We start from the raw sequence: 9699 nt of genomic DNA, 5'->3' as shown, positions 1-9699 counted from the left end.
CTGCACACCTGCTACTGGGGATTGAACCCACAACCCGGGTATATGCCCTAACCGGGAATGGAACCGTGGCCTCCTGGTTCATTGGTCAATATTCAACTACTGAGCCACACCAGCCAGGCAGGTTTGTATCTCTAAGTGCTTCCATGACATCCGCTGTGAAGTGAGTGACAATTGTGCCCATCTCAAAGGAATATTGTGAGGATCATATGAGTCAATTTTTGAAAATCATGTCCAGTTCATAGTGTGTCTTATAAGTAGATATTGGTCATTGTCATTATTTATTTGCTCTATGGGGCCCTGTACTCTCCCTCTGACTTGGAGCTGGCATGAATTAGCTTTAAAAGCCCTGATCAAGACAGTTTGGCAATGTTGTTAAAAGTCAGGGGCCAGAATCCAGTTTATGGAAAAATCCTTACAAATAGTTCATGACAACCTGTAAGCCCTTATTGCCTTAGGTTCTGTTCACCCCGGCACGTGACTTATCTCTTCAGCATCTCTTACATATTTCTTTGCCTATGACAGCATTCTTAGCATGGCATCTAGACAGAGTAGGTGTTTGATAAAAATCATGAGTTACTTTGGAACAGCTGCTAATTGTTTGACAAGTTCTGTAACATGTATTAACCCATGTAACACGCAGAGCACCCTGTGGGGTAGGAGGGCAGCTGCCATCACTGGAACATACGTGACTCTGACTCCCCAGACCCAGGTGCCGGGAGGGCTACGTTCTGCTTTCTCTATCAGCCAGACCATCTGCCTCTGGTCCCTGGAACGCAGTGCCTTCATATCATGCCAACTTGGGCATAGATCGACTTTCCTGGCTCCAAAGACCACAGCTCACGTCCAGGGTGCTCAGTACCCTGGTCACCACTGCAGAAGTTCTCTTGCCTCCCTGAGACACCTGAGCTCCCCTGGGATCCGCAAACCCCACCCCTACCCTCCCTGGACTGGAAAACTGTCCTGAGCCTCTGTCTCACTACCTCAGCTCCCCATCCCTGCCCCTCCAGGAAGACCTGGGTGGTCACCCCGTTGAACCCCGGCTTGTGAAAGCAAAAGTCTGGTCAGGGAGATTATCTTCTGCATGCCTGGAAACTTCTGGGAAGATCCCTGCAACTCAAAAGTACCCAAGGCAAGAAAGAAATAAGTCAACTAAAAAATAATTGGAAAAAAGTCTTGCCTATTTTTTAAGGGAGGGGAAGGGGGAAATGGCTAGAGCAAGGAAATTAATATTGGAAATTACCTCAGTAAATTATTCGGGCACACGGAAATAAGACTCTATGGGGTTTGAAACCTGCCTAGGGCCACAGTGCCCTGGCAAGGACCCAGGCCTCCTGCCTCCTGCCTCCTGCCAACACCACCTTCCCACAGCTGTCACATATGTGTTGAGGAATAGGCCAAACCTATTTCAGATAGGGAGGGAGTTCTACAAGAAGCCCCAAGTTCCATCTGCTACAGGTCTCAGGCCAGGCTAGTGAGGACCTGGAGTAGACTTGCTTTTCTCTACTCCTCCCGGTGAGCACAACTCTGGACATTACATGAAACACGCGTGAGGGGGCTCTGCAAGGAGGGGAGGTCTGGCCAGGGACCTTGGGACTCAAGAACCACACGGTGGCGAGGCCCCTGTGTTTTCTTTCTGCCTCATATATCCCAGACTTTCAGGGGAAGAAACCAACAACCTTGAAATGCAAATCAGCACAAACAAACAAAGACCCAACCAAAGGCTGCTTTCTCTAGTCAGAGAGATGGAAAAGGAGCCACCTAGCAATACAGAACGTGTTTAGACAGTTACTACTCTGCTCCAGCCAACACCACACAATACACCGCTCTGTCCCCAAGGCAAGAAATAAGCAATTCAACTAAAAAAGCAAATTACTGCTCTGTCCCATCCACCCACACTAGCAAAGATGAGGGAGGGGCTTATATTTACACCTCCGACAGGTTGTAATGAGGTACCCAAACCTGCTCCTACCTCCGCTCAAAATGGAATCCACCCTCCCAGGCAGTGGGTGGTGGGAGAGGAGAACCAGTACAATCAGGACTTTCACCACCACCCAGTGCTAACAAGGACACTACTCATGTGGGAGCAACCATGAGGCCTGCTATCGCTCCCAGCCAGGGAGATATAGGGAGTGACCAAGTGGAGGGCAGAACTCCAACCCTTCTCTGCAGTGATGAGGAGCCTCTCTCTTGGGTGTCTATAAAGGCTGAGTGGGGAACTTGGACTTGGACGCTCCCTGGACAATAATGAGGAAGTGTCCCTGCTTGAGTAATAATGTCAGAGGAAGCCAAAAGACTTAAATAAGATCAAGAATCTCATAACACCAAAATATCTAGATTTCCATCAAAAATTCCTCCTCTTCCAAGAACCAAGAATGTCACAATCCAAATAGAAGAAAAAAGCTATCAGTAGATGTCAACATGAAGAGGACAAAGGTGTCACAATTACCTGACCAAGATTTAAAAGCAGTCATCCTTAAAAAATGCCTCCTGAGCAATCATGAACACCCTTGAAACAAATGAAAAAATAGAAAGCCTCGCAAAGAAATAGAAGGTATAAAGAATAAAATAGAAAATTCAGAACAGAAAAACAGAATAGTCAAAATAAAAAAACTCAGCAATGGGCTCAACAGCAGAATGGAGGGCAGAAAGCAAAGAGTCAAGGAACTGAAAAGCAGAACAATTATAGAAATTACCCAGGCTTAGCAACAGAGAGAAAATAGGCTGTACACCACGTGTACAGGGCCTGGAGAACCTGTGGGACTATAACAAAAGGTCTAACAGAAGACCTGACAGTTCCAGAAGGGGGATGGGGATGTTGAAAAAGTACTCAAAGGGACAATGGCTAAAAACTTCCCAAATTTTGCAAAAGATAGAAATTTACAGATCCAGAAAGTTGATCAAATTCCAAACAGGACAATAAAAACATCTACAAGACATACCATAGTCAAACTTCTGAAAACTAAATACAAAGAAGGGATCTTGAAAGCAGTGAGAGAAACATGACATCTTACCTAGAGATAAAAAGCAATTCAAATGACAGCAGATTTCCCATTGAAAACAATGGAGGCCAGAAAGAATTGGCACACTTTTCATTTGCTGAAAGAAAAAATTGCCAACCCACATACCTATATCCAGAAAAAATAACCAAGACTTGTCACCAGTAGACATATCCTAAAAGAGTGACTAAAGAAACTTCTCTAAATTAAAAAAAAAGGTAAAAGGAGGAAATTGTATATCAAGAATGAAAGCACTATTAAGTAAAAATATGAATAAATAGAATAGCCTTCCCGTCTGCTCTTGAGTTATCTAAATGTTGTTTGATGGTTAAAGCAAAAATTGTAATGCTGTCAAATGTGTTTCTAAATGTAAGTAGAGTAAATATTTAAGACAATAATATTATAAAGGAAGGAGGATAAAGAGATATAAAGAGAGGTAAGGTTACTATATGGCACATGAACCTGTAAAACGATGATACCAGTAAACTGATAAATCATGGATATGTAATAAAATGTCTAGAGAAACCACTAAACTAGCTATACAAAGAGATTCACTCAAAACCACCATAGATAAATCAAAATGTATTTCTAAAAAATGTTCAAGTAACTCCCAAGAAGAAAAGAAAATAGGAAAATAATAAAAAGAAAACATAGGAAAAACAAAAAATAAAATGCATACTTAATCCCAAAATGTCAATGCTTATATTAAATGTAAATGAACTATACCAATTAAAAGAGAGATTGGCAAAGTGGACTAAAAATATATGATGATATAGGCAGCATGCAAGTAAAAATACGAAAATGATATATCATGTAAACATTAATCAAAAGAAATTAGAAATGGCTATGTTAATACCAGATAAAGTAGACTTTAGGAAAAGAAAGTTATCAGAGTTAGAGATATTATATTTTGATAAGAGGCCCATGAAGACATAGCAATCCTAAATACAGGGTGGGGCAAAAGTAGATTTACAGTTGTGAGTACTTGAAACACAGGGTTTATTCTTGCATTATTACTTATTAATTATTATGCTATTTTTCATACGAACAACCATAAACCTACTTTGACCCCACCCTGTATGTATGAAACAAACAACAGAGCTATAAAATATGTGAGGCCAAAAACTGATAGAACTGCAAAGAAAAATAGACAAACCCACAATTCCAGTTGGACACTTCAACACTTCTCTCACAATAATGCTAGAACAACTAGACAGAAAGTCAGCAAGGACATAGAACTCAACAGCACTGACCAATGGGATGCAATGAATATTTATAGAACACCCCATCCAACTATTACAGGCAAATACACATCATTTTCAAATGTTAATGGAACATATACCAAGACAGACCACATCCTGGACCATAAAACAAACCTCAACCAACTTAAAAGAATTGAAATTATATAGGGTGTGCTCTCAGACTCAAATGGAATCGAATGAGAAGTTAGTAATAGAAAAATAATAGAAAAATCTGTGAGGACTTAGGATCCAAACAACACACTTCTAAATAATCCACGAGTCAAAGAGGGAGTCTTCAGACGCAATACAAAATACAGTTAACTGAAGTAAAATGAAAGTGCACATATTAACATTTGCAGAACACAGCTACAGCAGAGCAGAGAGGGGAATTTCCAGCACTGAATGCATATAAATTAAAGATTAGGAAAAGTCTCAAGTCAATAATCCAAGCTCCCACCTCAAAAATGCAGAAAAAGAAATAGAAAAAATAATAAAGAGCAGAAATCAATGAAATGACAAACCTCTAGCATTACCGACGAAGAAAAATGAGAGAGGACACAAATTGTGAATGTTAAAGGTGGAGCAACAGCTATCACTACAGGTCCCACAGACACCCAAAGGACAAGGAGGGAACACTGTAAACCACTCTACACACATAATTTTGACAACTTAAATGAAATGGGCCAATTACTCAAAAATTTGCATACTATACAACTAACTTGATATAAAATAGGTTATATGAGTAGTACTATAACTTTAAGGAAATTGCGTTCATAATTTTAAAATTCCAAATAAGGAACTTTCCAGGCCCGTACAGTTTAGGAATATTTCCCAATTCATTTTATTTGGCTAGTATTACCCTGATACCAGAGAGAGTATAAAAAAAGGAAACTATAGACCAATATCCCTCATAATGTAGATGCAAAAATCCTTAACAAATTATTAGCAAATAGAATTCCATAATATATTTTAAAACATATGCACTATGTCCAAATGAGCTTCATTCCTGGCATGCAGGAGTGATTTAATATTTGAAAGTAGGTTAATGTAACATACCAGATTAACAGAAAAAGCACTTGGCAAAATTCAACATCTATTCATGATTTTAAGAAAAAAAACCTATCAGAAAAATAGAAATAAAGGGCAACTTCCTCATCCTGATAAAGAACATCTACAAGAAACCTACAGCTGCCGAAACCGGTTTGGCTCAGTGGATAGAGCGTCGGCCTGCGGACTGAGGGGTTCCAGGTTTGATTCCGGTCAAGGGCATGTACCTGGGCTGCGGGCACATCCCCAGTGGGAGATGTGCAGGAGGCGGCCGATCGATGTTTCTCTCCCATCGATGTTTCTGACTCTCTATCTCTCTCCCTTCCTCTCTGTAAAAAATCAATAAAATATATTTTTTTTAAAAAAAAAAGAAACCTACAGCTAACATTATAAGAAATGGTTAAGGATTGAGTGTTTTTTCCTTAAGATCAAGAGTAATACAGGATATTTGATTTTGTCACTCTTCTTGAACACAGTGCTGAAATTCTAGCCAGTGTGGTAAGGCAAAGAGAATTCAAAGGCACACAGATTGGAAAGAAAAAAGTAAAACTATCTCATTTTACAAATGACATCATTGTCGGTCCTCATAGGAAATTCCAAGGAACCAACAAAAACATTCCTAGAACAGTAAGTGAGTTCAGCAAGTTGCAGGATATAAGATAAACATACAAAAAAATTTTATTTCTATATTCTAGAATGGACACTGAAATTTAAAAAACACACATCTATATCATTTATAATTGCTCAAACAAAAGTAAATGCTTAGGTGTAAACCTACGAAAAACATGTACAGGACTTGTATTCTAATAGCTTGAAATATTGATGAAAGAAATCAGAGCTCTTTAAAAATGGAGAGACATGTTTTGTTCATGGACTGGAAGACTTAACATAGTAAAAATGTCAATTATCCCCCAATTGATACACAGTTTTGATGTAATTCCAATTAAAATCCCAGCAAGATCTTTTGTGGAATAAAATAAGAGTGATCTAAAATTTTTGGGAAGTCAAATGAATTAGAATATTAAAGCAATTTTAGGAAAGAATGAAGTAGGGGAAATTGAATGACCTGATTTTAAGATTAATTATAGTCACAGTAATCAAGACTGTGTGAGACTAGCAAAGACATAGACACAAAGATCAATGAAACAGAATGAAAAATCTGGAATTATACCCACACAAATATACCCCAAAATACGATTTTTTACATAGGTACAAAACACTTCAATGAAGAAAAGATAACTTTTTCATTAAATGGTGCTGGAGCAATTGGACATCCATAGGCAGAAGAAAAAAAAAAATAAGCTGGCCTAAGTCTCATGCCTGATGCAAAAATTAATCAAAATGGGTCATTGATTCAAATGTAAAACAATTTTTTTAGAAAAAAAAAATAGAAGGAAAAGATCTTTGGGATCTAGGGCCAGGCAAAGAGTTCTTAAACACTGAAAGTATGATCCATAAAATAAAAAAATAAGTTAGACTGCGTCAAAATGAAAAACTTTGTTAGAAAGATGAAAAGACAAGCTAGTCTGGTAGAAAAGACTTGTAAACCTCATACCCAACAAAAAAACCTAGAAGGTATAAAGAGCTGTGAAAACTCAACAGTGGAAAAAAAAAAAAATCAAACAATCCAATTAGAAAATGGACAAAAGAGCCTGGCCAGTATAGTTCAGTGGTTGAGCATAGACCTATGAACCAGGAGGCTACGGTTTGATTCCCGGTCAGGGCACATGCCCAGGTTTCAGGCTTGATCCCCAGTGTGGGATGTGCAGGAGGCAGCCGATCAATGATTCGCTCTCATCATTGATGTTTCTCTCTCTCTCCCTCTCATCAATAACAAATGTATTAAAAATTTTAAAAAATAAAATGGGCAAAAGACATAAGCAGACATTTCCTTGAAGAAGAATGCAGATAGGCACATGAACAGAAGTTCCACATCACCAAGCATTAGGGATACGCAAAGCAAAATAAAATCGGGTGGCACTACATGCCTCTCAGAACGGCTGAAATAAAAAATAGTGCAACACATCGCATTGGAGGGTGTAGGTAAACTGGAGATGAGTTCGCTGCTGGCACAGCCAGCTGGTAAACAGTCTACCAGTTTCCTGAAAAACTGAACCTGCAACTCCCGTTGGCCCCAGCAATGGCCCTCCTGGACATTTATCTCTGAGGACTACAGTTACTTTCACACCAAAATCTGTGCACAAGCGTTTGCAGCTGCTTAACTCAGCTCAAACTTGCCAACAAGCCAGATGACCCTCAGTGGGTGACCAGTTACACAAATGTGCTCCCTCCACACCATGGAACCTGGCTCAGCCATAAGAAGGAATGAACTACTGATACACGCAGCAACCTGGATGGGTCTCCAGAATATTCTGGGAAAAGCCTATTTCAAGAGATTATATATCGTGCAAGCCCATGTATGCAGCATTCTTGAAATGACAAATTTATAGGATGGAGACAGGAGCAGTGGCTGGTAGGGTTCAGGGGGTGGGTGGGAAGAGAGGGTGTGGCTGTAAGAGGCAGCAGGAAGGAACCCCGTGGGGAGGGGATGCTCTGTCCCTGGACCGTGCAGTGTCCACATCCTGGATGTGATGCTGACCTAGAGTCGTGCAAGACGCCACCCGTGGGGAAAGAGGGGAAAGGGTCCACGGGATCTCACAACTAAACGGGAAACTACAATTTTAACATTGTAGTTTCAAAATTAAAAATAATTCCTTAGCGGTCACAGGACAGTCCTCACTGAGGCCCCTCTGGATGAGGTGGCCTCGGATCAGAACTCTAGCAGAGCACAGACATCATGTGGGGTGTGGGGAGTGAGGACGTACTAAGTGGAGGCCCTTTGGGGATGACGGGGGGGGGGGGACATAGGACCAGACAGCACCTAGGACCAAAGGAGAGTTTGTGACTGGGCTTTGTCCACCATCCACTTGATAAAGGGAAGACTCTTCCTCTTTACTGGAAGAGAGAGAGGCAGAGACGGAGAGAGAAAGAGAACCACAGGCATCTGCAGGCCGACCGCAGTGGCGGGATGCCAGCCCCATCACCAGCCATCTGTGATGCTGGGCCTGTTTCTAGACTCTCAAAGCCTCGGTCTTCGTCAGTAAAATGGGAATAAAAGGACCACCATTGTGACAATTGAAGGAGATGGGGTAGTTATGGGGTGTGGGAGCCGAGAAGAAACAAAAGGAGGCTTGTATGCGTCCGACATTTCCACATCCTGAGCCCATGACCCTCCCCTTAATGCCACCCCCTCACCCCGGCATTGTTTTCACTGCTCACCTTCACTCCAGTGGCTTTCTTTATTTTGCTTTCTATGATCGACTGTTGTGTGGGACGCCCTGCAAGGGAAAATGGGTAGATACATGTACAAAGGAACTCCTCGATCACCAGCCTCGGAGTGACAGTATTTCAGTATTAAATAGTAAGACATCAATACGGTGGTTACAAAGTGAAAACTTCTAGTTACAAGATAAATAAATCCAGGGATGTAATGGACATGGCAGTGACTACAGCTACCAATACTGTATTGTGTATTGGACAGTTACCAAGAGGTTCATCTTAAAGCTCTTATCACAAGAAAATAATTGTAACTATGTAAGGTGATGGACATTAATTAAACGCATTGTGGTGACCATTTCACAATATAAACGTATTTCAGGTCATGCTGTTGTACACCTTGGACTAACAGAATGTTATATATCAATTATATCTCAATAAAATTGGAACAATATTACGGCATCTGACTTTGGCCCATCCGAATTTGCAGATGCGCTGGGGTTCTCACTGGTGCCTGGGCCCAGAGGCTGGAGACGCCCCGGTGCGTGCTCACCGACCCCCGATTTCTTGCAGGTGCCTGGTCCTGAGTGCCCTCCCATATAGTTGACTGACTGCTATCACAGACACTCTACATCACAGTTCAAATCCAAATAATTGTTTGCTGCCTGAACAAAGGCATGACTTCGGTTCTTTGACCTGCCACTAGTTCTATTAATTCCATATATTCACGTCACAAAGTATTTTTTTTACTAAAGAGCATTGTGCCGGTGACTTACCCGCAGGCTTGGGTGTAGACAGCCCCCAGGAGCTCTCCTTCTGCAAAGAGGCCATCGCCGGGGAACCTATTTATTTGGGGATTAATAAAGGGAAGAAGCCCCTCTTAAAGCAGAACTCCAGTGTTCACCGCTGCAGACACGTGAGAAAGCCCAAGCCACAAACTGAGATTCGGTTTCTGTTTTATACTAGAGAGAGAATGGTCTAAAATAGGGATGATGCAATCGTAGCTGTGATAACATTGCCAATGCAACTGTTACTGCAGACAACAGGAAGCCACTGAGGTTACTAAAGGGCAGTCTGCTCCCTCCCAAGTTACTAGCACAAAGGAGAACCCACCACCTGCCGGGTTGACCAACTATGAA

General features: G+C 41.2%; 1 long non-coding RNA gene across 1 annotated transcript in view; it reads right to left on the bottom strand.

Annotated features, from left to right (window-relative positions):
- LOC132229905 (uncharacterized) overlaps window positions 1–9468 on the bottom strand; it is a 10675-nt gene extending 1207 nt beyond the window's left edge. Inside the window, exons 1-2 of the long non-coding RNA XR_009451751.1 lie at window positions 9337–9468; window positions 8564–8622 (exon numbers count right to left, since the gene is read on the bottom strand). This is a non-coding gene — a long non-coding RNA (uncharacterized LOC132229905). The remainder of the gene's footprint in view (window positions 1–8563; window positions 8623–9336) is intronic.
- Between the last annotated feature and the right edge of the window lie 231 nt (window positions 9469–9699).

Source organism: Myotis daubentonii, chromosome 3, assembly GCF_963259705.1.
Source record: "Myotis daubentonii chromosome 3, mMyoDau2.1, whole genome shotgun sequence".
NCBI lineage: Eukaryota > Metazoa > Chordata > Mammalia > Chiroptera > Vespertilionidae > Myotis > Myotis daubentonii.
Note: the sequence above shows the minus strand (reverse complement) of the source record. Positions and strands in the feature narration are given on the sequence as shown.